Source organism: Colobus angolensis, unplaced genomic scaffold (assembly GCF_000951035.1).
Source record: "Colobus angolensis palliatus isolate OR3802 unplaced genomic scaffold, Cang.pa_1.0 Scaffold170, whole genome shotgun sequence".
Lineage (NCBI taxonomy): Eukaryota > Metazoa > Chordata > Mammalia > Primates > Cercopithecidae > Colobus > Colobus angolensis.
In genome coordinates this window covers 2,219,015-2,241,543 of record NW_012114822.1, presented here as the reverse complement: position 1 = coordinate 2,241,543, position 22,529 = coordinate 2,219,015, and the positions used below count along the sequence as shown (strand labels likewise).

At 41.4% G+C, this 22,529-nt stretch overlaps 1 protein-coding gene and 1 long non-coding RNA gene across 2 annotated transcripts in view; both read left to right on the top strand.

Annotated features, from left to right (window-relative positions):
* Nucleotides 1–22,529, top strand: part of CAMTA1 (calmodulin binding transcription activator 1) — a 938,433-nt gene that overhangs the window by 43,268 nt on the left and 872,636 nt on the right. The gene's annotated exons all lie outside the window — the stretch shown is intronic.
* The window catches only part of LOC105509152, a 36,082-nt gene that overhangs the window by 2,797 nt on the left and 10,756 nt on the right, over nt 1–22,529 (top strand). The window contains exons 2-3 of the long non-coding RNA XR_001001393.1: nt 284–286; nt 16,767–16,850. This is a non-coding gene — a long non-coding RNA (uncharacterized LOC105509152). The remainder of the gene's footprint in view (nt 1–283; nt 287–16,766; nt 16,851–22,529) is intronic.

The window sequence follows — 22,529 nt, the reverse complement described above, 5'->3', positions numbered from 1 at the left end:
TCATCAAAGTGTACCCCCATGATCCAGTCACCTCCCACCAGGTCCCATTTTCAGCATTGGAGATTACAGTTGAACATGAGATTTGAGTGTGGACAGGAAGCATAGCAGTTTCTGCTTCTGGGGAGGCCTCAGGAAACTTACAATCATGGCAGAAGGCGAAGGGAAAGCAGATTTGTCTTACATGGCCAGAGCAGGAGCAAGAGAGAGAGAGGAGGGGAGGCTCTACACACTTTTGAACAGTCAGCTCTCATGAGAACTCTATCATGAGAACAGTACCAAATAGATGGTGCTAAGCCATTCATCAAAGTGTACCCCCATGATCCAGTCACCTCCCACCAGGTCCCATTTTCAGCATTGGAGATTACAGTTGAACATGAGATTTGAGTGTGGACACAGATTCAAAGTGTATCACCAGTAAATTGAAAAAAGTGTTTAATGTGGATAATTACTAATTATAACAGGAAATCAAGTAAGGAGGGATTTGGTTAGGCTAGTGAAAGGTGAAGAGAACTATAAAGAATATGAAAATAGCAGAGAAACAGAGCAACTGCTGCCTCTGTGACTGAGGTAGAGTCCCTCCTTCCCCCAGGACCAAGATCCAGACCTCATCCAGAGGGCATGACTGGTTTATTGCATGGCTGAGAAGTTGCTGGGATGTCATACTATTGGAACATCATGGAAATCCACCTTCTGATACCTGCCAAAAGTTGCTCACTGGGGAGCCACACAAAAGCTCTTCATGGGAAGGTGCCTCACTAGAGGTACCCTGCTACAAAACCTCCAGAGTGGGATGTTGAGGGGGAGCTGCTGGCTGCTGGGTATGGCCTGCCGTTGTGTGCTGCAGTCTCTGGAGACTGGAGCAGCTGCAGGTGCTTGTGGAGATGGGTACTGGAGAAGCCACTTGCGTTTCAGGAGCTGGACGCCATACAATTAACACAATGTAGAGCCATCTGGAAGGCTGTGTATATCTAGATGGCCAAGGTGGTAGCAGTGTTATTTTTTTTTTCTCTGTGACATTTAGAATTATGATGCTTCCCCTCACTGCTTTTTTTTGGTATTCATTCAGCATTTATTTAATAAATGTTGAGTGTTTTCTCTATGCCAGACATAATGTGTTTGTTACGAGATACATAAGAGCAAACAAAATAGACATTGAACTTATTTTTGCAGAGTTTATAAGCTGATAGGACAGTCATTCATTCGTCTGAGCTCTTTTGTGCCAGGCACTGTTCTAGTCCCTGGGGGACAGATACATAGATAAATAGATAGATAGATTAAATCGATTGGTTAGATAGAGTGGATGAATGGATGGATCAAGACAAAATCTTGCCTTCAAAGGGAGACGGCCATTAAGCAGATAATTATAAGAATGGGTGTGTACTTACACAGTGCTACAAAGGGTTGAGAAGGAAAAATACAGGCTGCTACAAGAGAGGACGATGTAATTTAGATGAGAAGCCAGGGAAGACTTCTCTTAGAACGTGATATTTTTGTGATGGAAGTGATGAGGAGGAGTTTAGCTTGGTGAGATACATGATCAGTGAAGAGTGATCTAGATGGAGGGGAGGCTTGCGGGCAGGCTTCACGATGGGAAGTGAATTGAAAGAAACATTTAACGTGGATAATTACTAATTATAACAGGGAGTCAAAGTAAGGAGGGATTTGGTTAGGCTAGTGAAAAGTAAAAAGTCTCACTTCATGTCTGTAGTCAGAAGTGGGAGGTCATAGGGGGTAGGGGGAGGTAGAGAGTGGCGGGAGAAGAGGCCACAGCAGGGGTCATGCTGCTCACAGCCATAGACCACCTTGGAAACTGGGATGTCCCTGTGAAGGGTTGTCCGTTATAGAGGTCTGAAATAGGAGATTCTTGCTTTGATGTGCTATTTACAGCCAGTGTGTTGGGTGCTGAGTGGTCAGGGGATTGGAGGCAAGAATGGAAGTTGAGAGACCAGGGGGTGCAATTTTCAGGAATCCAGTGAGAGTTAACGGTGGAGCTGGAGATGACTGGATGGCTTGGAGATGGGATTTGGAAATAGAATCATTCAGAACTGGTGATAGATTGAGTGTGGGCTGGGAGAGACAGGCAGACATTGAGAATAACCCCCGGGTTTCTGGCTTAATTCATTACGTGGCATGTGATACCATTTTATGTGTGCTTTTGTAGTGAACACGAATTATGTGTTTAGTTAAAAAGTAAACTAAATTTGGATTTGCAAAAAAGAAGGCTTTGGTGACCAAACAAACAAAACCAAAGCAGTTGTAGTAAAAGTGAAGAAGCGGAGAGAGTTGGTACAGACTACTGCAGTTCTGCATCTTCAAAGAAGATGGAAAGTAGAAGGCAAGGTAGGGTTGGGCTGTAGGACGGAGGACATGTGTTTTGCTTACAAAATAGTATAGATGTGAGCAACTTTCACTGGGAGAGAGAGCTAGACCATAGAGGGAAGAGAAGGCATTCATTAACTCAACAAATATTTGAATGTCTGTATGGCAGGCAGTATTCTAAGCTCTTGCAACATACAAAATATTAAAAACATTCCTGTCTTCTGGAGCTTAATGTTCTAAAGTGGGGACACTGAAAATAAAATAATGTGCTGAAGGCATTGTACAAAGAAAAAAATAGGAGCCTATTCATGGGGAGGTCTAGGGATGTTGAGGTGGGGTGGCCAGAAGGATGTAATTTTATATAGTGAGCGGCACTGATGGATTTGATGCCACTAGAATGCAAGATGCGCCAGGGCAGAGATTTTAGTTTTACTCACTGCTGCATCTCCAGAGTTTAGAACGGTGCCTGGCACATAGTAAATGCTCAATAAAGAATTGCTGTGTGAATGAATTAATGATTCAGGATCCCAGGAATGGGAAGGAATGAGGAGTGGGATACTGAAGAAAGAAAGATAGGCCAGTCATGAATGAAGACATATTGTAGGGATGTTAGTACTGATATCCCCAATTCAAATTACAGTTGTTTTTGCTTTTAAAGTATTTTAACTGTTCAGTTGTATTTTGAATTCTTTGAATTAGCTTTGTTTCATGGCATTAGTTTTGTTTACTGTATGTTTCTTAGATATGTTAATATAATTTACAGAACTGCTTATCTTTAGGGACATTACCCACTTAAGAGGTGACTGTTTTCAGTATTATTAAAATAAAATTCAGATTACATATCACTTTGTATATTGAGGTTCTGTTACAGCCTGTCTTGTTTTCAGCATTATCTTTACTTAAAGTGGTGTGTGTGGTGGTGGTAGTGGTGTGTATGTGTATGGGGGATGTTGTGACTGTTTTATGCCCATTACAGAAACCAGTTTAGCCGGCATTATACTGGTGTGATTATATATTAAATAAGTTATATTTCTTGCAGCTGCTCTTTTGATCAGTTAAATGGTCTGATCCTGTAGTGAGTATTTTCATGGGTTTCTGCTAAGTTTAGCCTCACAGTGATCTTGTGTATCTGAAATCGTATTGACAGGCTATCGCTCCTTCTAATTTAGACATGCCTGAAGAAGATTGTCCTTTATTTGCTGAGTCTTATGCTTTTTATATGAGAACCCCAGTGTCATAACTTTGCCATAGCTCAGGAAGATCTAACTCTGACTGTTCAGTATGGAGCATTCCTTTGTCTGAAAGAATAATATGGATGTTTTAAGACCATTCAGTCATAACTGGAAGCTGCCTTATATTTAAAGGACTTTATGTATTAATGAAGAAAGGGAGCATACAAATCATTATGTCCTTTTTGTCATAGATTGCTGTCCCCTTCCATAGAAATTATCTTATATTTTATTACAACAGGGTATGTAAAATATATACTTACAAAAGTAATAAATGGTCTTTGAAAAAATTCTAATAACAGGAGTGTAGAGATTATAAACTGACTTTATCTTAAAATTATACATCCTAGGAGATAACCATTGTGAACAGTTTGATTTATATCCTTTTTTGGACTTTACAAATGCTTATGTAAATCATGTGTGCGTTGTATGTATACATGTTTGAGTATACATACGCACAAGAGGAATCGTATACAGCTTCCCTGTGTTTTTCCTCCATTTATACAATATGTTGTGGACATTTTTTTGTGTCAGTGCATATGTGTGGGTGTGTATGTGCTTAAAGGCATAGCATGGATGTTCCATAAAGTTTTAAGCCAATCCCTTATTGGTTGTCCTCATATTTTGCTCTTATAGTAAGTGATGCACCTAACATCTCAGGTTATGTTCTAGGACGGAAGTGCTTGTCAGAGTGTAAATATTTGCCATATGCCCTTAGAAATGTTGTACCAGGCCAGGTGCAGTGGCTACTCCTGTAATTCCAGCACTTTGAAAGGCCTGGGCAGAAGGATCACTTGAGCCCAGGAGTTCAAGACCAGCCCGAGCAACATGAGACCCGACTTTACAAAAAATAAACAAAATTAGCTGCGCATGGTTGTGCGTTCCTGTGGTCCCAGCTGCTTGGGAAGCTAAGGTGAGAGGATCACTTGAGCCTGGGAGGTCGAGGCTGCAGTGAGCTGTGATCCTGCGACTGCACCCCAGCCTGTGCAACAGAATGAGACCCTGTCCCAAAAAAAAGAAAAGAGTAATGTTGTAGAATACCAATTTGGGCTCTCATTAGCTAAAAGTGAGAGCGTGCATTCCCCAAACCCTTACCAGTGGTAAGTGTTGTCAGTCTTTTAAATCTTTCTCAGCCCAACAGGTAGAAGACTCAGATCTCCTTTTAATTTACATTTCTTTGTATATTCCTGCAATTTAGCATGGTTTGACCATTTATGCTAATTTTTTTGGATATTTTACGTTTTATAATTGTCTTCAGTCTTATTTCTAGTAGGTTCTTCGTTCTTTTTCTTTCTGATTTCTATGTTTTTATTTTAAAAGAGGTATGTATAATTTTTCTCCCATTAGTCATCTGTATTTCAGTCTTAGTTTTCTTAACTCATTATGTTCTCATGCCAATCCTATGAGTCATGCTCCCAAACTGAATCTTTTTGGCCTTGAGAGCATGTGAACTTAGTCTTCCCCACACCAGTAATTGAGTATTCTTCCTGGATTTTCTTCTTTGTTTTGAATTTTTATCCTTAGATGTTTAATATAGCTAAACTTTTTTTTATATGCAAATGGGGTGAGTTAGAGCACTAATTTCATTTTTCTCCAAGTAAGATGGTTGCTTTTGAGTCATTGATCATTTTCTACTGATTTGAGATGTTGCCATTACCATGTGCTAAGTTTCCACAAATACGTGTTTTTTTTTTTTTTTTTTTTTTTTTTTTGAGATAGGGTCTCACTCTGTCACCCAGAGTGGAGTGCAGTGGCGTGATCTCTGCTCACTGCAAGCTCTGCCTCAGGGGTTCATGCCATTCTCCTACCTCAGCCTCCTGAGTAGCTGGGACTACAGGCACCCGCCACCAAGCCTGGCTAATTTTTTGTGTTTTTAGTAGAGATGGGGTTTCACCGTGTTAACCAGGATGGTCTCGATCTCCTGGCCTCGTCTTCTGCCCGCCGCGGCCTCCCAAAGTGCTGGGATTACAGGTGTAAGCCACCGCGCCCGGCCAGGGGTTTTTTGTTTTTTTTTTAAACCTGAACTCTTTGTTCATTGATCTGTTTATTTGTTGCCTACAAAATTACCACATTGTTTTTTCTTTCCTTATACACTGATTTAGTTTTTGTCATTCTAACATATTGTAAAGAGGAAAGTATTGCTCCTGTTCTGTTCTTAAAGATCTATCAGGCCAGGCACAGTGGCTCATGCCTGTAATCTCAGCACTTTGGGAAGCCGAGGCGGGCGGATCACTTGGAGGTCAGGAGTTCAAGACCAGCCTGGCCAACATGGTGAAACCCCATCTCTACTAAAAATACAAAAAATTAGCCTGGCGTGGTGGCACGCGCCTGTAGTCCTAGCTACTCGGGAGGCTGAGGTGGGAGAATTGCTTGAACCCGGGATGCAGAGGTTATAGTGAGCTGAGATTGTGCCATTGCACTCCAGCCTGGGGGACAGAGTGAGACTCCATCTCAAGCAAACAAAACAAAACAAAAAAACCAAAAAACTGTCAGAAGTGGAGTGTGACTTACTTTTTTTGGGGGGGATAGAGTCTTGCCCTGTCACCCAGGCTGGGGTGCAGTGGTGTAATCTCAACTCACTGCAACCTCCACCTCCCGGGTTCAAGTGATTCTCGTGCCTCAGCCTCCCAAGTAGCTGGGATCACAGGCACATGCCACCATGCCCGGCTAATTTTTGTATCGTATTGTTAGTAGAGACGGGGTTTCACCTCATTGTCCAGGCTGTTCTCGAACTCCTGACCTCAAGTGATCTGCCCGCCTTGGCCTCCCAAAGTTCTGGGATTACACGCATGAACCACTGCGCCTGGCTGTACAGTGTGACTTTACAGTAGAGATTCATTTGTTTGTCTAGCTGATCTCTGTTACTGGTTTCTGTAAGATCACATCATCTTTTTTGTCCTCTGGCAGCAGAAGTTGTAGGTTAATAAAAACTAAAGCAACTTTTCTTGTCACTGAGATGGGATTGAAATGATCCCTAACTCTTATTTCTTCAGCCATGACTTCTCACATCTTAGAACACATTAAAAATAAGAATATTTGTAGGACTTACTGGAGAATGAATGAATATCCTTGAGATCAGAAACCACTAGTCAGGGGTTAGAGTGACTTAGTTCCCCTTGCAAGGCACGTGTAACCCATTTACATTGAACTTCATGTCAGTAGGGAAGTGTTTGGGAAGTGCTGCTCTAGGCTAATGTTCTTCAGCTTTAAAATTTTCTCATGGCAGGTCATTGTAGCTTGATATGGATTTAATATTAAGAGAGCCAGACTGCTTTAAAAAATTTTAAATTGTAGTACAATATACATGTATAAAATCTGTTGTCTTAACCATTTAAACATTCACATTGCTGTGCAACCATCAGTACCATTCATCTCCAGAACTCGTCTCATCTTGTAAAACTGAAACTCTGTACCTAGTAAACAGTAACTCCTCATTCTCCCTACCCCTCGCCCCTGGCAACCACCCTTCTACTGTCTGTCTGTATGAATTTGACTATTCTAAATACCTCATAAAGTGGAGTCATACAATATTTCTCTCTTTTTTTTTTAGATAGAGTCTTACTCTGTCACCCAGGTACAGTGGTGCGATCTTGGCTCACTGCAACCCCTGCCTCCCGGGTTCAGGCGATTCTCCTGCCTCAGCCTCCTGAGTAGCTGGGATTACAGGCGTCTGCCACCATACCTGGCTACTTTTTATATTTTTAGTAGAGACAGGGTTTCACCATGTTGAACATGGTTGGCCAGGCTGGTCTCAAACTCCTGACTTCAGGTGATCCACCCGCCTCGGCCTCCCAAAGTGCTAGGATTGCAGGCATGAGCCACTGTGCCTGGCCTAGTATTTGTCTTTTTTTGTGACTGGTCTGTATCGTGTAGCCTTACATCATCAAGGTTCATCCATGTTGTGGCATGCGTTAGCCTTTCCCTCCGTTTGAAGGCTGAGTTCGTTCTCTGCACACCGTATTTTGTTTATTTGTTCATCCATCCGTGGGTGCTTGGGTTACTTCAGCCTTTGGGTGTTTTGAATAATACTGCCATGAACACAGGTGTCAAATCTGAGAGGCAGACTTCTTGAAAGAGTTTTTTTTTTCCCCCTTTCGTTTTTTAACCATTCCAGTTAGAATTTAGCTTCCATTATTGCACTGAACCTTCTTTCTTAGATCACTGTGAAGTAGAAGGAACATTTTTCAGTGCCTTTTTAATGATTTTTCAGACATACTCACCCACTTCAGCTGTACCTTCCCCCTTGGCTCTTGGGATGGTGCATGCCCCGTTTCTCTCCCACCTACTGGAGATTTCCTTCGTGACCCTCCTCTCGCGTCATTTAAAGGTGGAATTCCCCAGAGCTTGACCCTGGGCCTTCTCTCTGTGACCGTTAAATGTGGGTATTTCTCAGCAATTAGACTGAGGCTCTTTTCTTTTCCCTTGTTTTGGAAAGAAGAGAGTCAAAAAGACTTAATCAAATAGTCTCATCTTTTACATGAAAAAGGTAACTATTTTCTTTGGGAAAAAAGGTGACAAGAATATAAATAATCAGAATTACACTAATTTGTCTCTGAAGGAAATGACAAACTTTCCCCCAGCTTTGTTGAGATATGATTGACAAGTGAAAGGTGTATGTGTTCAAAGTATACAACATAATTTGATATGTGTATACATTGTGTAATGATTAGTGCAGTCAACCAGCACATCCCTCACTATACGGTGTTACTGTGTGTATATGGTGGAGGAGAGGAGTGAGGACACTTAGGATCTGCTCTGTTAGCAAATTTCAAAGAAACAATACAGTATTATTAGCTATAGTCACCATGCTGTACATTAGAGCCCCAGAAAATATTCATCAAATAACCAAAAGTTTATACCTTTTGACCACCATCTCCCCATTTCCTTTCCACTCCCTGTGAGTTCAGGCCCTTCACTATATTTATTCTTACTCTAGGTGACCCCCGTCTGCTTCCAGAGATCCAATCTGCTGATGGCTGCTAGGTTTGTTTCATGAGCTCAGAGCTCTTTGCTGAGCCCCACTCCAGAGCTGCCTCCTTGCTGTCTCTGCTGAGTTTCTGATGGGTGCTCCAGCCTCATGTCTGAGATAGAGCTTCACGATTTTCCTCCTGGGTCCCCTGCCATGTCCTCTCCTGTGTACTCAGTGAAGGGTACTTGAGCCTCCAAAGCTATCAAGTCAAATTTCAGGGATCTGTTTTAAAGTAAACTTTTAAATTTAGGATAGTTTCAGACTTACAGAAATGTCTGAAGAATATTAAGGAGAGTTCCTGTGCATTCCACACCTGTTTCCCCTGCTAACATTACTGTGGTACATTTTTCACACCAGTGAACCAGTACCGACACATTATTTACAGTGAACTCTACACTTTATTCAGATTTCCGTAGTTTTCCCCAAAGTCTTTTTCTTTTTCAGATTTCCATTCAGGATGCCACATTACATCTAATTGTCATATCTTCTTAGGCTCCATTAGACTGACAATTTCTTAGATTTTTTCTTGTTTTTGTTGACCTTGACAGACTAGGTATTTTATACAGTGTTCTTCAATTTGGATTTGTCTACTGTCTTTCTCATGATTAGACTTGGATAATGGGTTTTGGGGAAGGAAGACCACAGAGGCAAAGTGCCATTCTCATCACATCATATCAAGGGTAGCTGCTCTCAACATGATTTACTACTGATGATACTAACCTTGATCACCTGGTTGAGGTAGTGTTTGTTAGATTTCTTCACTGTAAAATTACTGGCATTTTTGACACTTTCCTCTTCTTTTCATCTGTTTTGAATCCAAAACAATTCCTGCTGGTTCTTTTTCCCAGATAAATTTCCATTCTGTCCCAGTCACCCTTTGCAGCCACCGCTGCAGTCCAAGCCACAATTGCTTGTGCGTAGATAGCATTGAGAGATCTTCTGACTCATGCCCTGCTTGTGCCCTTGCCGCCTCCTACCTAGTCTCCACCCGGATGCCAACATGGTCCTTTTCAGATGCCAGTTGGTCAGTGGTACTCTTGTTCCCAAGCCTTTGAGTGGCTTCCTGTTGTACTGGAGATACCACCCCGCCTTCTAGACATAGTCTGCCGGTCCTGCGTAAGCTCATCTGTCACCTCTCCTGTCTCCTGCCAAGCCCCTCTTGCCTTGTCCTCTGTTCTAGCCACAGGTTTCTTGCCCGAGTCCCTTCAACACTCTCAGCTCCCTTAGACATGTTGTTGCCTCTGCTTAGAATGATGGTTGCCCTCCACCTTGTTTCACGTGGGATCCCAGCTTACATGCCATCTACGTGTTGTTTCTTCAGGGGACATTTCCCATCCCCTTGCAGGGTCCATGGGGCACTCTTGCCGAGTGTTTCTGGAGCATGCCACACTGCACCCCTGATGCTGGGAGTTACTTGTTCTGTGTCGGAAGTGTTCGTCAGTGCTGGGGTGGAGAAGGCTGAGACGTGCCTCGGCGTGTCACTGTGTGTCCCTGTTACCTGTACCGAGCCTGTGCCAGAGTGGATGCTTGATAAATATTTGTTGACTAGATGAAATTTTTTAAAAATTAAAAAATTTTTAATAGAAATGGGGTCTCACTATGTGGCCCAGGCTGGTCTCAAACTTCTGGGCTCAAACTTCTGGGCTCAAGTGATCCTTCTGCCTTGGCCTCCTTAAGTGCTAGAATTACAGGTGTGAGCCACCGTGCCCAGCCTTAATGGGTGAATTTTATCTTTTGAATGGAAAGCACTCTTCATTTTTAGCATGCAGGTATGCAAAAAAGTACTTGAATTTATTTTTCTTAGTCCATTGATTTAAATCCCACATGTATTCTTTTAAAAGTGTCACGTAAGGTGTTGTGGTGCGTCCAGGAGTGGATCTAGAAAGTGTGTTCAGCCTCTGCTACTCCTGAGGACCCATTCATTCATCCCCTCATTCACCAGACAGTTACCGGGAACCTGGGTCTGCCAGGCCTAGTGCAGAGTGTGGGGATGTGACTGCTTGTGAGTGAGCCTGTCGAGGGAGGGGGAGAAACTTACAGATCCTTCAGCATTCCAATTGTGGTTAGGATGGATCTGAGCAGATTTCATTTGAATTCTGGCTCTGCCATTTTTAAGATGTACACTCTTGAGCTTAACCTCTACCCGTCTGCAAAAATGTGGACAGCAGTGTCTCCCTTGTAAGTTGTGGAAAGAATCAGATAAGAAAAGGAATGTAAGATGATCACAGAGCTCGTGTTTTTTGTTCTCGAGGTCCTGCGTACTAGCCTAAGTAGTTACATTCATTATTTTTGTTCCTTCTCACTGTGAGGTAGGGATGTTACTGTTTTCATGTTGTAAATGAAGAAAGTGAGACCTTAGTTGAAAAATAGTTTGTCCAAGGCCACAGAAGTTGTAAGTGGGAGAGCAGTAACCTGAACCCAGGTTCAAGAACAGGGCATGATTTTAAAGCCCAGAAAGGACTTCTTGTATTCTGTGTAGCTACCCCATCTTTCAGTGTGGCTTTATTTTTTAAAATTGTGAAGACTTTTTAGGTATCTATTGGCATTTAAAAAAATATAATAGTCCTTAGAGGGACGATTATCTTAAGCTATTATCAGCTTGAATTTGTTTCTTAATTTGCATTTTAGAATGCAACTTTGACGTCTGTGACTTGGTGCCTGTGTTGAAGAGAGAGTGTGTGTATTGGGACTGGAGGATGAAGTTTGAAGTTAGACCCATCTGGGCAGTATTTATCTTAAAGTGAGGATTGTGAACTTCTGATCAGACTCACCCGGAGGATTTACCAAAAATGTAAATTCCTTAACCCCTTCTTTGGTACCCTAAATTATAATCTCTTAGGGTAGGACTTAGAAAACATTTTTGCAAGTGATGTTATTTAGATAGTGGATTCTTTTTTCATTCTGAAGTTTGAGAATCAGTGAATAGAGGGAATGGGAAATTCAGCTTCTTGATGATCCAGACTGCCCTGCAGGAAGCCAGGAGAAAGATGAAAGTGAACACTGGTATGCCTGGCTAGTAAGTTTAAAAACAAGTAATGTGGAAATAAAATCAGCAGTGGGTGAATCTGTCTCCCTGTCGTGTCTGGGAGGAACTGGATTTGTATTTTATGATCCTTTTTCCCTCGTGGGTAGCGGGGTAGCGCGAGAAGTCAGTGGGTCTAGGCTATGGTAGAGTTGGCGCAATGCAGCAGGCCAATTGGAAGAAAAAATTTAAGCATATTTTGTGGATTAGCATGTCAGTTGCAAAAATAGAAGTATATCTAAAGCTGATTTCAAATAGTCTCTTTTTAAAGAAACTATGTCAGACTGTGCCCAGACTTTTGCTTTAGAAAATATGGTAACTTCAGGTTTGTGGCTAATTTGAAAATTAGTAATCAATACTAAGAGTTTTAAATATGTAGCATTTATGTGTTTATTGTGTATTTCTGTATTCATAAACATTGAGGATCCTTTTATTGTCTCATGTAACAAGAAGACAAGCAGCTCATGGATGGCGGCTCCCGTGTGCTTCTCCATGATCTCTCAGCTGCCTCTGCGTGGACGGCCACAGCATGGCTGCGTGCCTAAAGCATGCAGAGAGGGCAGCGTTCTTGTCTCGGGCTCCCCACCCACCATTTTTAAGCAGCTTTTTTGAGATATAATTGGCATACTAAGTTGCGCATTGTCATGTATGTTTTGCAAGTGTACATCTGTATACACCGCACGACCATCACCACACTATGATAATGAGCATGTTTATCACTCTCCAAAGTTTCTTGGTGCCCTTTGCGATTCCTTCTGCCCACCCTTCTCCTCCTTTTGTGAACGCTTTTATGTTTTTAGGGGGGGGGAAAAAGTTACATTGTTGAGGATAAAATACTAGGTAGAAAGATATTTAATTTGTAGTTTTCGTTTTTTTTTTTTCTTTTCTTTTTGAGGAGTATGGTGGAAATAATGATTGTAGGTATAGGTTGCTGTATTATTTATAGAAAGTTTTGAGAAACAGACAGATTCTCTGAACAGACCATCTTGGAAGGGTTTGACAGGAAATATATTTTCAGGAATGCAGGAATAGAGGTGGAGATGGTGCCTGCTGGCAGGAGAGGGAGAGAGAGGAAGGACAGCACCTGCCGGCCACTTGCGGGTGAGCCACAGACATGAAAACCAAAGGCTGCACTTTTCTTTGGTTTTTCAGTAGATGGCATTTTTATCATGCTAGAAAGGCTAACATGAAATGGTAATAAAAATATAATCCCCACTAACTGGGATATACTTAGCTCAAGTGCATTTTTTTGTTGTTGTTGAACGGCATGCTGGTGATTGGTTGATTTATATTTATAGATTAAAAATAACAACCTTTGCCCTATCATTGTAATCACCTTTTTGCTTTTTTTTCCCCCTCCCCCAGAGACAGAGTCTTGCTCTGTCACCCAGGCTGGAATGCTGTGGCACAATCTCAGTTTACTGCTGCCTCCACCTCCTGGGCTCATGTTCCTTCTGCCTCAGCCTCCTAAGTAGCTGGGACTAGAGGCGTGCACCACCACACCCAGCTAATGTTGTTTATTTTTGTGGAAATGGGATCTCCCTATGTTGCCCAGGCTGGTCTCGAACTTCTGGGCTCAAGTGATCCTCCTGCCTCTGCCTCCCAAAGTGGTGGGATTATAGGCGTGAGCCACACAATTGTGCCTCTCCTGGGTAGTTCTTTTTAATTGTTGAATTAAATTGCTGAGGTTAGTTTCTGCTGCAGAAAGCGTTATATAATGTGAACAGGTATTTTGTAAAGAGCTAGTAGAATGTATAAGGTTCTACCTGGGAGGTGGAGGCTGCAGTGAGCCAAGATCTTGCTACTGCACTCTAGCCTGGGTGACAGAGCGAGAGTCTTTTTTTTTTTTTTTTAATACAGACTGTATAGGGTTTTATTTTAATGGATTTCTTCAGCTGTCTCCTTCTAGCTTCTATGACTCTGCATTTTCTTGGCTCTTTATTTTTTATTTCTTTACAATTCTTCCATGTATCTTGTTTTGAAAGTAATATGCCTGCGGTGAAAATGACAGCATTTCTGTCATGATTTAACCTTATTAGAAATGACGTTCTTTGCTGTGTGTCTGTTTAGTTGAGAAGTGAACCAATTCCCTTTGCCTAAGTACTACTCCTTGGTGCGGCGGGGTGGGGTGGGGAAGATTTTTAACATTGAATACAAATTGAGTTTGTTGGAAAAGGTATCCCTATAAAATGTTGTCCAGGTAGTTAGAGCTTAATATGGGTGATAATTTCCCTAGAAAAACATTCTTTGCTGTAACACTGATGACTTGATGGTCTTGTGAAAGTGAAACTTGGTGTATTCTTTCGGGCATGTAACTCACAGATAGGGCAGTGCAGAGTGGTTTTCCAGTTTTAGATTAAGGATAGCTTGTATCCTATGCAAGGTTTTGGGGGTTGGTTAGGGTCTTTGAGTATTTCCTGTCTGATTCACTTACTAGTTACAAAGAGACAAGCTGTAATGTAGCAAGTCTTCCTTGAGGTAGACTAGCTTTCTGTACCCTTTGATGTAAAAATACCTGGTAGTTCTACCAGTTGGGGATTTGTTTGGGGTGAATGAAAGCCCCTCAGGCTCAGTCTGTTCATGCACTGGTGTGTATTAATTCAGTCCATTCATAGTCATGAGCTGACTGTGCCTGCCTTATTGAAGAAAGGGAGGCTTCTGGAAGAGAGAGGGAGATGGATAATCTGGGATCCTCAGGCACTGCTGCTGGCGCCTGGGAGTGGGGCAAGGAGACAGGAGGTTCCAAAGAGAGGACTTTGTATCCAAGTTAAGACTTAGGCCAGCCCTTGATGGGGAGAGAAGCTACTCAGGCCCAATAACCTCAAAGAGTTCAGGTTAAATCAGTTGTCAAGTCTAATTCCTCTTTACAGCATTATTTCTGTGGGAAAATGTGTGTGGCTCATATCCTTGCCGCAGCAAACAGACTGGACTCGGAATCAGCTCTTTGTTGTCATAATTTAAGTGGAATTAGTTACTCCCTAGGGTTGCATTGCCCCTTGGATGGCTTCTAGCCTTCTTTTTACTTATTAAATTATACTCTAGGTTTCTTGACTGTGAGGGACATAGTAAACTCCTGGTAGCCTTTACCTCCCCCTCCCTAAATAGCGAACTCATGTAGAAAACATTAGTTAAAATCCTTTATAGATTTTTTGAAATCACCTAAAATGTTATCATTATTGGCACAATTTCATTTGGAGCCATTTTGTCAGAACCACTAAGTATTTAGGTGAGGCGATTGATTTCATTCCCACGTGGGAATTTGGTTGGTTGTGACATTTAGGCACTCAGAGTGATTCCCACTGCTTGGAGATGATGTCATGTTCAGGTAGTCTGGTGTCTGAAACTTTTGGCAGAGATTAAGCTGTTAGAAGATTTGGGCTAACATTTTTGTGTGTGTGAGTTGGTGAATTTTGAAGATGATTTAGAAGACTTTAAAAAAGCATCTGTGTGTACTTCATCTTGATGTCAAGAAGAGATTGTTTTTTAATACATACATATTTTAGTAATGAAGGAGGTACATAGAGATAGTTGATTTGAACGGGTTTACTTTTTCTCATTTTTAATACAAAATATTTTTGGGAAACAAAACTTGACTGGTGTTACACTACTGGCTTCTTGCTTTTTGTTACAAACATGCTGAAATGGTCTAAATAATGATGCTACTAAAACAACATATGCATTGTTTTGATGGGGTATTGATTCCTTCTATAGTGTTCAAAATTGCTTGCATGCCTCTGAGCAACAAACGCATATGTGACAGACTTTATGTGAGATGAGCATTCCAGGGAAATGAAATGCTAGTTTACTTTTCAGTAGCTGTGCAACTTAAAAAAAAAAAAAAATTGTGTTTTGAAACATGGCCTTAGGGCACTAACACACTCAGACCCAGTGCATGAGCTCTGCAAGTTATTTTAACAAAACCTAATCACAGGAACAAACATCTGGCATTTATAGAGTTTGTTTATTTATTGATTACCATAAGCATCTAGAAAGAAGATCCTGTTCTTTTAATAAAATCCTTTTGGAAGTTGTCTATATTTTAATATCTAAGTGTTTTTGGAATTTAGTTTTAACAAGGTAAACTTAAATGTTAAATAATGTGGGCTACAACTGAAGTAGCAGAATGGAAGAAGAAATGGCAAGTGGGGACTCTTGTAAAAAGTATGGTAACTAAGTTCTTTTTCCTGGTTATGCTCCTCCCGTTTACTCTCCTGTATGGCAGGCCATTATTTACACTGCTTTGTAGAATCTGCTGTCTGGCAAGCACTAAGGAATTCGGATCCCTAAACCAGGGAGCATATAGCCTGCTAAAGCTTAATTTTCAGAGAGGAGATACTAAAGATGGTTGTGTTATGATACTGTTCATTTTATGTACTAGTGAAATGAATACTGAAATTATTTAGTATAACCATTAATTATAGTGCTTACCATTACTGCAAAACTTGTCTTGATTTGTTGGGTAGCTTCATGTTTCAAAACAAAACCATAGGTCTATCCTTTTAAAAAACATGAACTACTTTAGTTTGTTAATGGGGAAAGTGAGTAAATAATAACATTTTTTGAAAAAATGAAGCCTGTCAGATACAGGGGGGAAAAAAAACCCCTTGTAAATATTCCTCATGTCAAGCCCCTATTAATTCTGTGTAATTTCAGTAGAACTAGCAAGTTATTTTACTTAAAATGTCTTTTTTTCCCCTGTGCAGTGAAAGTTGAATGTGAGAACAGATCTTAATAGATATAGTTACACAGTTTATTTTATCATGTATTACTTTATTGCTGTCTTCTAGAACATTGTTATACTAAATGTTCCAATAATGGAAATTTTATGCAGCTACTTCAAATTAAACAAATTTGCAAAAACTCAATTTTGGAACTTATTCCTTGAGGAGAGGAAAAAGCTCACCATGCTGTGACCACATTAGATTTCTGATATGTTGGCAACTTATCAAACACTGTCATTTCCAGAAAACAGGTTGTGGGGTCAAATTGAAATATCTACACTTTTGGTCACTTTCAGTTGAAGATATTTTAGGTTTTAATGATTGAATGGTGAAATTAAAAAAATTGTTGGTAACGGGTAATGAAAGTATGTTTTGTATGTAAATAAAAATGGCTCTACACAGCATCAGGAATGATGGGGTTCAATTACAGTGGAATCTTTTCAAGAGCTTGATTTTAAATTCTCAGAGATATTAGTTTTACTTACTGGAGCTCCTTTGTTTTGCAGAGATCATGATGCAGCCGTCCTTTTGGATTTCTTTTTAATAATGTGTGACCCTTCACCTTTGATCCCCTGACCTGCATTACCTTGGTAACCATTTCATTTTTTAATTTAATTTCATTTTTTAATTTTGGTGTACAAGCTGTAACATTTCATCTTTCAAAGTGTAACACGCTGATTTCCTCAAATAGAGATACCCCTTTGAGCGATAAATTTGCAAAATGCTGTCTTCATTTTCTGTATTAAAATTCATTTCAGCTTTAAAATAAAGTGTAATCTGTGTTTTCATCCTTTTAAAATTTAAGTTTAATGAGTGCATTTCCCCATACAGTATATTTCCTTTTTTATTCATGTTTTGCAGAAGCTGAATTAACTTGATATTTACATATAACTTACACACACCCAGGACACCCATACCTCTTCTCTACTCCCAAACCACCCAAACCATTGCCCCTCACCTTCTCGATACATACACCTTCACCATCACCATCACCACATACCCCTTCCTCTGCAGAGTAACTTATCTTTCTTTCAGAAATAGTGGCAACTTGAATTTATTAGTCTTAGCTGTCACATTATACATCCTCAGATTATATTTTGTATTCTGAAGTATTTTGGGGAGAAAAAGCTTAGACTTTTAATTTCATTTAAGGACTAGAAAAATACAAAATTGTCTCATTACCCAAGTTCACCTTTCCCCACTCTTGTAATATTTTATTTCTTTTATTTGAGGCATAAGTTAAGAACAAGCAGCAATTTTAACATGACCAAAAAATGTACTTTTGTCTCTGCCAAAACCTGGTCAGCCAACCCTGGTGGTCTCAATGCCAGATTGATTTCTGCCATATGCAGTTTCATGACTGTTTTTCAAACGATGCATTTTTACTGTATTTCAGAAAATTCTTAACCTAAAGCAAAACAAAGCAAAATCAAAAGACAGAAACCAAACTTGAGTCAGTTCTTTGAACTGGCAAGATACTCCTAAGAAATCATGTCCTTAAAAAAAAAAATCACGTGAATTCTCTCAGCATGGCCCACTGAAGCACAGATTACTTTTTAAGTGTCTCATTATTTTATTCTCTAACATTTAATGCTGATGTTTTAATTGCACACAGCTGAAGCTGCTAAATGAGCACTGAAATGGATTTAAGTCCTCTCTGAGCTTTGTTGATACCTATAAAAGTTTATATCATTCATTAGAACCACAAATTAAAATTAGTCGTGGTTAGCTGTTCACTGCCGACTGGAACTCTCGCGAACACTTTTGTTCAGGCTCACGAGCTTGTTCTTGCCTGGTGTACTTGGATACGTGAAAAGCTGCCTTTGGCCTGTTGGGTATTTTTTCTTTTCACAGATTTGCAAAATACCAGAGCTGAGAAATACAAGTAGGTAAACCATCCTATGATTATAAAGCCCCTGTAATTTATAATGTCCCAGTAGTCAGGAGCAACTTTTTTGCTAAACCTTGAATTTTAAGGTGATTTTTTTTTTTTTTTTTTTTAATAATGCTTTTCACAGTTGTGCTGGCATGTTTTCCAGATCCCCAAAGACCTTTTTGCCTTAGGTGTGTCTTTTATTTGTTCCTTTGATGCCATGTCCTTCTAGCACTAAAGGAATGGCGTCTGGCTTAGTGGATGGTACATGGAAGCCCAGGGCTGCGGGAGGCCATGACTGCTTGTTGCTTCCATTCCTCTTGCTCAAGCAGCCCCAAACCAGCTGACCCCTGAGGGATGAGCTCCCCTGGGCTCCCCTGGGGCTCCCATCTGCCTTTGAGGCAGACAATACTTTATAAAGTCCACTAGGAGCTGAAGAGACATTAACAGGTGAAGAGGAGAAAAGTTTTTATTTTCTTATTTTATTTTACAATTAGATCAGTTAGATTTTCTTTGAAGTTTTCTGCGTAGTACATTTTAAGATAACCTCGTTTTTCTGAGAGAGCTAGTACATGGACACATTTATGGCTTATTTCCAATGAGCATTGTTTATTTGGTTAGTATTTAAGACATTTAGTAGACTGTAAGCCAATGGATGTTTTTGTAAATGTGATTCATTGAGAAAAACCATCTGAGAGTGAGATAACCTGCTTTGGACTAGCAAAGTCTCTGGATATGTTATTGGTATCTGTTGATGTCGTCACACAAAACTGAAATACTCCAACAGAAAGACTTCAGAAGACTTTCATTTTGGTGTAAAAACAGTGAAATTAGCTGTTTGACTTAAAATATAGGCGTTGTAAGACATTTCATTGATGCCACTTCTGTTTCATCCTCTGTGAAATGTAGATACTGTGTGTCTCCCACTTGCTTTTTAGGGTTGTTGGGAGGATAAATGAAACTGTATGACAGACACACTGGGAACTCAAAAGAAAGGTGCTTTTGAAACTGAACCTCATCCTGTGGCTGTGCTGTTGGCAGGCATAACCGGCGTGTTGAGAGGCAGTGGTAGTGAACCCCATGGTGAAAGGCCAGGACCATGGGCTCTGGAGCCAGGCTGCCTTGGTTTGAATCCCATCTCGACCTCTTGCAAGTGGTCTGACCACAGCAAATCACCTAACCTCTCTGTGCCTGAGTTTCCCCCTCTTTAAATTGGAGATAATAATAATAGTACCCACGAAAGGATCCTGGTGAGTTTTAGCTGAGCACATGTCCACAAAGTGCTTAGAGCAGTGCCTGCCGTGTAGTGTGGCTGATCCTCACAACCAGAAAACCCCAGCAGAGGGACTCACACCTTACAGAAAATCAGACTCAAAACAATTCCCCAGTAGTCTTCTAACATTGACTTAGAGACCCTTACATGTTTAGAGAGAGGAACTGAATAGTTTATGGTAATTAGGCACCTCCAAAACAGATGCAAATTCAGGTGCATAAAGTTAAATCTGGGTTTTTAATCTCTTAGGAAGAAAAGTTTAGATCACAGAGAGCTCCATAACCCTTTGTTGATAGATTCTTTTAACTGTTTTTGGCTATGGAGGGACTAGGAAGGAAACCTGAGGGATAGACCCACCTTTTACCTAGTCAGCCTTTCTCGTTCCCTTTTATGCTCGGTAAGGTGTCTAGGTAACTTTGAAGGAGTCAGAGTGTTGAACTGTTTCAAGGTTCTTACCCAGCTGCGTGAGGCTTTGGTGTCCTCTTGAGTGACGTGGAAGCACACCCTGCTTTTCCTGAGTGTGTAAGAATGCCTGTTACGTATTCATCCCAGGGCTTTCCATACATTTTAATCATCCACATTTATCTACAAGGTGGGTGGTATGTTCACCCCATTTTGCACGTGAGAGTGCTGATGTCCAGGTAGGTTAAATAAGTTCACCCAGGCTCACACCCTCAGTAAACTGCCAGACAGGCACTTAAATCCAAGTGCTGCTCATATCACGGCACTGCTGCCTTGCATTGAGCTGCAAACCTGGCTGAGCCACTCCCAAGAAATGGTTTTGCCCTTTTGGTTGCGGGGACCTCAGCTGTATGCATTATCATCCTTCAGCCATCAGACCTTTTTTCTTTTTTGGAGATGGAGTCTCGTACTGTCACCCTGGCTGGAGTGCAGTGGTGCGATCTCGGCTCACTGCAACCTTTGCCTCCTGGGTTCAAGCGATTCTCCTGCCTCAGCCTCCTGAGTAGCTGGGGTGACAGGCGCCCACCACCATGCCCAGCTAATTTTTTGTATTTTTAGTAGAAACGGAGTTTTACCATGTGGACCAGGCTGGTCTCGAACTTTCCTGACCTTGTGATTTGTCCTCCTTGGCCCCAGAATGTGCTGGGATTATAGACATGAGCCACCGCGCCTGGCCCAGACCTTTTAACGTAACAGCACCCCTAACTTCTGAAGGCCCCTAGCTGGCTTCAACAACCGCCCTGCTCCCTGCCCCCCATGGAGTGCTCTGTCATATATGTGTTATTTTTAGGGACTCTTACTACTAGTGGCTTCCTCAGTCCTGGCTGCACATTCGGAATCCTCTGTACAGCTTTTAAAATAATTCACTTTTTAAGAAACGCTTGCCCTATCCCAAGATTCTTGTTCTAGAGAGATCAATAGGTTCAGAAATACAGGAAGTTTATTTTGTAAACAAGAAAACAGGTCCTTAAATTGTGCACATATGGATCTGTGCTTCTGGAGTGTGGGCCAGTGCTATTAATTCTGTAGTTGACTCCATTGTAAGGTAAAATGAGTTTTATGGGCCAGTTTAGTTGTTCAGCCAACAATTGGTAGTACTGTGTCTGTAGGAAAAGCTCCTGGCACCCACCCTGTAGAATGCCATCTTCCGTGAGTGACCGCTGGATCACCACAGAGGCCAGGTTTGAATTTAGTTAGAGTGAAATGAAGTAGAGGGCCCTGCTTGCTTTCTTGTTCTTTCATTTTTCTTTTTTTCTTCTCCTCTGTTTTACGGGTTTATTGTTCCCTTATTTTTTTTCTCCTCCATACTTCCATCTTCCCTTGTTTTATCTTTCTTCCACCATCTGGCGTATGTTTACAGTGTATCTGTCATCAGACTGTGAGGTCTGTGAAATCCCTCAGGTGCCTACCACAGAGTTGACGTGCAAATGAATGTTTATTTTTTAATTAATTAATTTACTTTTTTTGAGACGGAGTTTAGCTCTTTGTCGCCCAGGCTGGAGTGCAATGGTGCAATCTTAACGCACTGCAAACCTCCGCCTTCTGGGTTCTAGCGATTCTCCTGCCTCAGCCTCCAAAGTAGCTGGGATTACAGGCGTGTGCCACCATGCCCAACTAATTTTTGTATTTTTAGTAGAGACAGGATTTCACTATGTTGACTAGTTTGGTCTCGAACGCCTGACGTCAGGTGATCCACCCGCCTTGGCCTCCCAGAGTGCTGGGATTACAGTGGTGAGCTGCTGCGCCTGGCTAAATGAACATTTCTTAATTTGTGTTAGTATCTGTCTTTCAAAGAAGTAGGCACTGCCCGTCATTAGCGTGAAAATTGTCAGATTTTGTTTGTGATTGTCTATCCTGACTTAGGTGGTTTATCTTGAAGAGCTTAGGTAATTTAGCTTCATAGATTTAGATAGGTCGAGAAATGGCAGGCGTCAGTCACTGAATAGTACAGAATGTTGGGCAATAAGATGGATTTGGACCATTCAAGGGAGTGCTTATATCAGGCTTTTAGCGTACCTGCTGCACAGTTTTTAGAGCTGGAAGGTCTGGGATCATCTGGGTTGGACCCTTCATTTTTGATGTTGAGGAACCGACTCCTGAGAGAGAAGGGTGCTTCTGTGGTGCCGCCTCCAGGCCAAGCCTTCCCTCCTCCTCTGTGTCCTTATCTGAGTGAGAGTTGGGATGGCGGAGAGCAGAGACAGTATGACAGCATAGCTGCTGTGATTAACTCCCTGCCTCTGGACATGTTGAAGAAACAAAGTAATCCTCCTTCTGCGCTCCCCCTCTCATGGAAACAAGTGATAGAAGGTTAGGGCAGTTTTGAGGGCAAGCAGTGGACTTCCTCACTGTGAAAGTTGGGAAGCTTTGGGTGTGCCCTAGACCCTGTCCTGTTGGCCTTGGCACCACCAAGTGGGGTGCTTTAGGGGTCCATCCTGATGGTGTTTAACCCTGCTTGAGGCTTTTGAGGACACTAAGAAACACGTGGTGAAGGTGTGGAAATTTTTTTTGTCATTCCTCAATGAATATCTGCCCTCGGTAGAAAGGGAGTTAATGAAGGAGAAGTCGGCAACAATATTGCTGCACAGTCAGGAAATAACAAAAAACATCTCCTGTTTGTTCTCATTTGTGGTGATTGTTTCCCTGGGAAACTGTGGCCGTGGT